This window comes from Magallana gigas, chromosome 3 (genome assembly GCF_963853765.1).
Source record: "Magallana gigas chromosome 3, xbMagGiga1.1, whole genome shotgun sequence".
NCBI classification, from domain to species: Eukaryota; Metazoa; Mollusca; class Bivalvia; order Ostreida; family Ostreidae; genus Magallana; species Magallana gigas.
In genome coordinates this window covers 51,744,292-51,752,795 of record NC_088855.1, presented here as the reverse complement: position 1 = coordinate 51,752,795, position 8,504 = coordinate 51,744,292, and the positions used below count along the sequence as shown (strand labels likewise).

The following is an 8,504-nucleotide window of genomic DNA, read 5'->3' as shown; positions in this document are numbered from 1 at the left end:
AATCCTTTTCAGAAACGCACCATTTTATATAGATCTTTTCTCGTAATAACGAGAAAATTAACTCGTAATAACGAGAAAATTATCTCGTAATAACGAGATCTTTTCACGTAATAACGAGATAATTGACTCGTAATAACGAGATCTTTTCTCGTTATTACGAGATCTTTTCTCGTAATAACGAGATAATTAACTCGTAATAACGAGATCTTTTCTCGTAATTACGAGATAAAAATATTTTTTTTATGTGGCCCTATTCGGTTTTCGTAAATACGGCTCCAGGAAAGAAATCAAACAAAATATTGTAGGATTTTTGGTCTTATTTTATGTGTACACCGTAATAAAATTCCATAATGAAATACTTTGTTCGTTTTCGGTAATTTTGAAAAGTAATCCCTGTTCAAAAACGGATAAGATATTACTCTAAATAAAAGTGATCTGAATTTGATGCATCATTTGAAAGTGCATTAATGTGTATTGAGAATGGGAAGTTCGCAAATAAATAAATTTCGATCACTTCCTGATGTTTTACATATATATTATTGATGTTAATAATTCAAATATTATGCATTGCAAGATGATCAAACTGAATACAGTTATCGACTGTTCTAGTGTAAACTCGTGTGAAAAATGTGGTGTGTTAAATGTAGCACGCCATGATGATATTATAATTGATGACTCCAATTGTTCTAAATTCTACCAGAATGCTTTATTTTTCACGCGAATTGTAAGTCCATTTGGCTACAAACAAGGCGGAAAGCGGTGTTGTGAGGGAGGCTTGAGGATCGTATCCAACGCTTCAGGTACGTCATTATGTTGATATTTTTTAAGCAAAATAGTATACGAACACAATATCAAAAATATTATTTTTTTCAATTTAGTGTTGACTCCGGAAGAAATCAGAAAGGCACTTTATGTAGATGCGACCAATGTTTCTACAACAGAACAAATAAACTCTGAATCCCAACAGTTAGTGGTGGGCACCAATCATCTTCCCGATTATCTCCTCTTTGGACTGGGTGACATCAGCGGATTTCTCTTTCTCACCACCATTGTTACTATTTTGATCTTTTCTGTAAGACGCAGAAATGAACTGCAAACAAAGTATGGCTTAAGTTGAAAGAGGCATAATACTTTGATTTTATACGAAAGAAAAACAACCACTTCATTATTTTACAGAGATATATTCCGAATGATAATGCTCATCAATGGTTTTTTGCTAACAAGTGTCTTTATTTTAAACAGAGACAGTTTGTGCGTTTCCCAAGTCGGTTGTAACAATCTTGGTTTTAGCGAGACCCAAACGGGAAGCAATATTGGGGAAAATGAAACGACAGTCCAGCGAGTGGTTGAAATGAACAAATCTTTAACAACCAAATCTATAAAGTCGAATGAAATTATTTATGTCAACACATGTGAGAAATGCCCAGTATCCAGTGAGTCTGTATCCTCAGATGAAGCCACCTATATGAATACCTTTGATGGATACCTTGATGCTAATGACCTTAGACAAGCAGGCCCAATTGATTCTTCATGTGTGACAACATTATCATCAAATCAACCTTATGGGTCTAATATATACATTTGTGAAGGATATCTGGATAATAAGGACTCTTGCCCTGCAACTTGTGGCGGAGCGACAATGGCTGTTCCAATCTGGCTGACATCACAACAAAGTCCTAGGCAGATTGGAGAAGCTGACGAACATGTTTTAACATTAGCTACTAATGTTGAATATTTTGGTTTACATGTACATCAACTTGCATGAGCATGTCCAGACTCTCTACAAAGATAATCATACTGAATATTTGGATTGAAAACAGAAGACGGTTAGCAATGACTTGCATCTCGCATCATTAAGAGATAAACGATGAAATAACATCAAAATATGTTTCATCACTCATCGTTATTTTCTACTTGATAATTTTTTACTTTATGTAACATAAACGTTACTGTGTGTGATTTTTTGAAATATTTGTTACATTTGTTTTTCATTTAATTATCGTATGCTTATTGTTTAAAGGAATAAATCCCAGTACACCATTACTTAAAAATCGGTGTTTTAATCACATCAGAGCTACATCTTACCAGAGAACTTTTAAAAAATCCTTCATTTTTACAGCTCAAGGAAATTTATTTCACTGACATACTTCAAACACTTATTCCAAATATGTACATTTAAATGGTATTAAAGATCTAATAAATTGAATTAGATACTATGTTCCTTTAGCTGTAAAGGTATCCTTCAAATGCAGACCTGCATGACTCACGTTTGGACGTTTGCCGCATTTAATTAAAAACGATTAATAGAATAGCATATAAAAAATTTATTATGCGTGCGCGTGTGTTTGTGTGTATGATAACGTACGTGTATCTCTGTACTTTGTAAAAGAAATCCATGTCTAAATTGAATTTACAACAAAACTACCTCTCCCAAGTAAACAAAGACAAGTTTCCCGCATTTAAAATTGTGCTCACTCAGTGGGAACAGTATGTAATGACTTAGCGCCTGCAATTGAAATGCAAACATGTTAATAACATCCTCACGATTACTTTCCAATTCCTATTGGTCCTTTCCCGAAACGAATGTTTTTGATCCATAAATTTATGTTTCATTATTCAAAAATGAAAGAAAGAAATTTCAAAAGAAAATCAAAGTACTGAAAAACGGGGTCTTGAAAGTTTGAATTTGTAATTGTACTTGATTTCCTCGAATATGCTTCCAAAAATTATGAGTTTGAATTAGTTACTTCAATCTATGTTTATTAGGCTTTTTTGCAATTGTCTGATACTTTGTTCTTTGCCTAATTTTTACTCAATCCCGGCCTTCATAATTGTAAAAATTGACACAACGGTATTTTATGTAAAATAAGAGCCCAAGGAAAAATTTTAAAAATTTCTACTAACCGGGAAAATCAAAACAACTATATCAAGGAAGATAATTAAATCATTAGATTTATTCAATTTTGTGATCCAAGAGAATATCCACAAGTCGGACGGTATCCGTTATACAAGGTTTATGAAAACCTCGAAAACTCTCAAACTGCTGAATTAACAAACAAAGTTAATATTTGTATAACGATAACAAAGACAGGCACCTGACGTTAGAAATATTTCTTTTTACAATAAGATTCCAAGTACTCTAGCAATAAAAAGGTTTGTCACGGTCGCCATTTTGATTTTTTAGACCGACTTATCTGACACGATTTTCTTGCAGCGATTCATGCAAAATTAATAGGTAAAAATAAATCCGTTCGCCACTTACTACTTTTTTACATCACCTACACGAATTACGATACAACCGCTCCGTTCATTAAAAATCATTCTCCGAAAATCAGAGACATTAATAACAGAGATTGGCAACTCCGCAATTAGCGTGTAAATGTTACGGGACTAACCTTACTTTGAGCACTACAAGTGCAACAGGAATCTTGTATAAGTCATTAAATTTGAACCTGATATTGAACATGAACCTGTCAATATGTTTAAGCATGTTTTATTTATGAAACATCTACAAAAACTCTTTATTTGGATTTTAAATTACTTTTTTAAAACTTATTGACTTTTCACAAAGTAATGGTAATGGTAATGCATTATTTTACTCATGTAATGGTAATGTAATGCATTATTTCAAGAAAATTTAATAATGGTAATTCATGAAAAATGGTTATGTAATGCATTTCTTTACAATGTAATTCACCCCAAGCCTCATTCCAATTAAACCGGACAACATGAACATTAACATTTAACTTGGTTCTTCAATCGATAAGATTGTATATATTATTTGATGTATTGGTTACCCAAAATGTACATGTATATAGATTTTGCTTACAGTCCATTGTTCAAAATTAAAATCAGGTTGAATTCATTAAAGAGCCGACGAACGAGAAGGCAAATTCAGACTTGTTTTTATTTTCTATGTACAAAATTCCTTCAGAGACGAACAGCAGTCATACCGCAAGTAGACTGGAAGCCAATGAAACACCTATTTAATATGTAAGACTTCTTTTAATATGTAAGACATCTTTGTATAATCCGTCCTGATTTTAACTTTGGCTTGCGCATTAAGTTCGGTAGTATTCAGGTGAAAGATTGTCAAAAAAAAATTCACGACTTTTCAAAAATGGCACATTGCGTTTGGGAACTTTCCTTTCGATTCAACCTTCAACCTCTTCTATTGATTAATGAGCTTGTACACAAACTGAATCGTCAACGGCGTTGTGCATTCAGTTACGTAACTCATTCCACATTTGAACCCGAGCAAGAATATTTTGATCAATAAAACTATTTGTTTATTTTCTAAATAAAATTTGGTTTATACACAGAGGACTTTAAAAGATTTACTGCGTGTTATTATAATATAGATTTACTGAAATGCATGAAACTTTTCTGCACTATTTTCTTACGCGCAGACTCAATTCATTGTGTTCTACGCGTGCCTTCCGGTTTGAGACTTCGGCTGACAGAAACTAATAGACGGGGTCACGTGAGCCCGTCTAAATAGCATTACAGATGGTTCTAATACATACGACTTATTCAACTTTGTTCGAGTACAGTTTGAGTACGCACGCTTTCACACAGCGTTTTATTTGCATTGTGACGTCATTTTTTGCTTGGTTGACGCCATGGCGTTATGGTTTCATCTGCAGATTTTCAGCAAAATTTGTCGTTTGAGTCGTAAAATTAATATTATATTGTAGAATAAACATAAATGTCTTGGAAGTATAAGCTATATTTGAGCTTGGGTCGAAAACTTGAAGAGGATTCAGCAAGCCAAACCCTTTGTCATGTTTTCTTGCCCCGACTTAATTTAGTTTAATACATGTATTTCAAAACAGTAACCATTTATTTTGTATTTATGACCCTTAATATGTAATTTTATGTATTTTTTATCACTTTAATATCTCTGAATGTTTTAATAACACTAAAAAAGTCACCATTTCCGCCTTAGTCAACTAAAATAGCCATTTCCGACGTCTGAGAAATTGGGCACACAAATTAAACTTTGATAGGACCCCTGGAACAAACCAGGAGGTAAAACGCTTTTTTATTCGGTCATTAGATGTCTTCTAGCAATAACCTTCATATGTAGAACAGGAAAAATATCCCTAGGGCAAAAGATTGAAAAAAATGAAAAAAAGTGCAAAATTGATACATTTCATACAAAATCCCATAGGTTTCTATGTTAAAAACTAACAAACGTTGAGATGACCCCCTAATAAAACAATGTGGTAAATGTTTGACTTTTTGTTTTTTAAATATGATTGATATTTCAGTAGAAACTCGTGTAAGAAATTTCATTAAAAAATCTAGGGCAGAACAAATTAGAACCGCCCTCGTTAAATAGAAATACTGCCAGTCGAAATAAACTATAGGCAATGAAATATATGCAATAAATCAGATATAAAGTAACAGCGTACACGCGTTTTTCTAAACATTTTGTTGTAGTCAAGAATTAATGATTTTCTGAACCGTTCCTTCATGACATAAAACATGGTGGAGATGGTTTTCATTTCTTTCTATATATCTACATGACGCCATATTTGTAAATACGCTACCTGTCAAATTATAGATTATTAAACGTATTGTATTGTAACGTTGATTTTATTTCTTCGAGTAATTTTGGATATCTATGATTACATGTTGATTACATGTTATGAGGAATTTTAATGCGAGATTACTATTACTGTGTGCTTGGTAAAGGTAAGAGGTCAAAGATGTATCAACAATTATAGGCAATGAGAAACCCGTTGTCAACGTAGCTGAGCGTAATATCTTTTCCCATAAAAGAAAAAAAAATGTCCTACATTAACCAAAACGATACCAAAACACTTTATCAAATTGATTGTAAATTCTTATCACAACTGTGTATTTTCTGATTCATTCATAACTGAAGGGGAGATAAAACCAAAATTGCAATGACAAAGCAAACCATAAGTACAATTTACAGGCGGTTTTTTTAATCCAAGTAAATCAGGAACGATTAGCCAGCGATTCTTTACATGAATAATTTTTTTTTTATATATAATAAAGAGGGGTGAACAGATGTATATGTACATACTTAACTATTTGTCATTAAGGAATATATGGGAAGCACCATATACTAGAATTATCAAGGACACATTAGCAATGCATTTTAGATAACTATATAAAATATATAGTTTATAATTTTACGTTTATATTCTACATAATTAAATGATAAAAATCTTGTTTATCTATTTTGGTAATATCGTTTTTGATTCAAGGGGATTAGAAAAATTCGATGTGATGTATGCTGAAGCATTGTTTTTCAAGAAATTTATCTATAAACACTTTGAAAATAGTCAGATTTTATATAATACGAACAATGTAGATATATATTTTTGTAGTATCATGTATTCTTACGCCAGAGTTTAATATAGTCTCGTTCAAACAAACGCTCGGCTGTCTCCGAAAATCTCCGACAGAGAGGCTCTCTTGCGTGTCGGAGATTAACGGAGACAGCTGAGCGTCTGGTTGAACGAGACTAGAGTTCGATACCAATAGTGTTTGGATCCATACAATTTTTAGAATTGCGATTACTGATACATAGTTTGAAATCTATCTTAAAGTATTACACAACATGATTTATAAAGGGTTTCTCAAAATTCTTGTCGGAAAAGTCTGAAAATTCATATTATAAAAATGTGCCTAATTTAAATACAGACTAGAAACTGATTGCAACGCAAGATAAGTTGAATTTGAAAGATATGATAATCGATAAAATCAACTCCCGTCAGTACTTCTGTACTTTGATTTTATTTTGTTAATAGAGATTCTGTGGTTAATGATAAAAGGGACGAAATTGAATACAAATATTTTTACACCCCATGCAGCACGTAGACAATTGATTTTCAAAGGACAGGCCTTTGGAAGAGGAAACAAAACAGTTGTTTCATCACCATCCCTAGAATTACGGTTGGAGTACACGAACAAACAGTGTACTTAATATTTTGCAATGACACTACAATTTGTACACTTTTACTTTTAGGTGAAATGTGTCAGCGAGTTTCAGCCAAAACGTTGTACACATTACACACAAAACGTTAGAGTGGCGGCCGCTATCGGCCTTCGTAGATAAGAGGTCTAAGCCAATACCTGCAATTAGAAAGAAAAATGTGAAAATAATAAATGACATTCATCAAGGACAGTTCAAAATATCACGAGTGTCCATATACATTTATTGATCATATCCTGATTCTGCCTATCTTCCGGGAACAGAAATATGTCAATGCTTCAAAATCATCAAGCAGGGTTTTGAAAGATTGTCAACTTATAGTAACTACTCTGTTGTTTGTTCGTTAGTGCAATTGTTTACTAGCATTTACATATAATGGAATTGAGCATTCAAATGCTTCTTTGCTCTTACTTAAATGGCTGCAGTCCATGTTTTAAAGTCCAAATTGATACAGCAGTGAATGTGACAGCTGTAGACTGGTCCAGTTGTACAGACACAAGAGAGTTCAACATGACTGTGACAAACTCAGACTCTGTTGTGTTGTACACAAATTCAACGACCTGCTGCTCGGGAAATCTTACAATCCACTACAGTATCGGTAATTTTATTAGTTTATAGATATTTATACATGATTAAATGTGTATTACAGGAAAAGGGGGATTTCAATTTGATTTTGTGAAACATCTTAGAGAATTGTTCTAAATATAGTTTTTATTAACTAGCATGGTTTAAAGAAGAAAAAATAGATAAAAACATGTTTTGAGTATATGCTTTACACAAAACCATCCGATTACACCTCATTGAAATAACATTTTCTATAAAATCAAAACTTAACGTAAACGGGCATTGTAGTTATTAGCCAGTTTCTTTTCCCGAAAACAATGAAAAGATTGAAAAGAAAGAATGAGTCATTATATTTCCTTAAATCATATCGAGGCAAATTACATTTGAATTTTTTATAGTTTACATCGAATATCAATTTTGTATATATAGTGTTTAGAAAAACAACTAATGAAATATAAATCGATGCCGTAATATATTCAAAGGGCCAAAAACGTTTCTCAATTTTAGATAAATTACCATTAAAATTTATTCTTATTTATTTGCATTTAAACCTATTTAAGCCAATAAATTCAGAGTATATTACCAGACTAATTTTTGAAATACTATAGATAGATAGTCTAATGTTGTATCATGTTATCATAAACATACAAACGCGAATTTTATTTGAAAAAGACATAATAAATATCGCTACAAAATAACCTATGAATGCTAAAAAGCGTATTTTTAATGGCATCCATTTATTAGCAAATATTAATATTTGTAAGTAGGACATTTTGTAAAATACTTTGAATTTTCATTATTATAGCAAATGTCAAACTGTCAATTAAACACTTATAAATAAATGTCAACATGTATTTTCCCTGAAATCTCTCGTGATAGAAGAGTATCATATATTACTCCTGAATTAGTGGAAATCTTCACGTGCACATTGCGGAGATAGGAAAAATGAAAAATCATTAAAGATAAA

At 32.1% G+C, this 8,504-nt stretch overlaps 1 long non-coding RNA gene across 1 annotated transcript; it reads left to right on the top strand.

Moving 5' to 3' along the window:
* The first annotated feature begins 271 nt into the window (after window positions 1–271).
* Window positions 272–1,640, top strand: LOC105349003 (uncharacterized). The gene is made up of 3 exons (XR_010711596.1): window positions 272–800; window positions 879–1,101; window positions 1,243–1,640. It is a non-coding gene; the product is annotated as an uncharacterized lncRNA (long non-coding RNA).
* The last annotated feature ends 6,864 nt before the right edge of the window (window positions 1,641–8,504 follow it).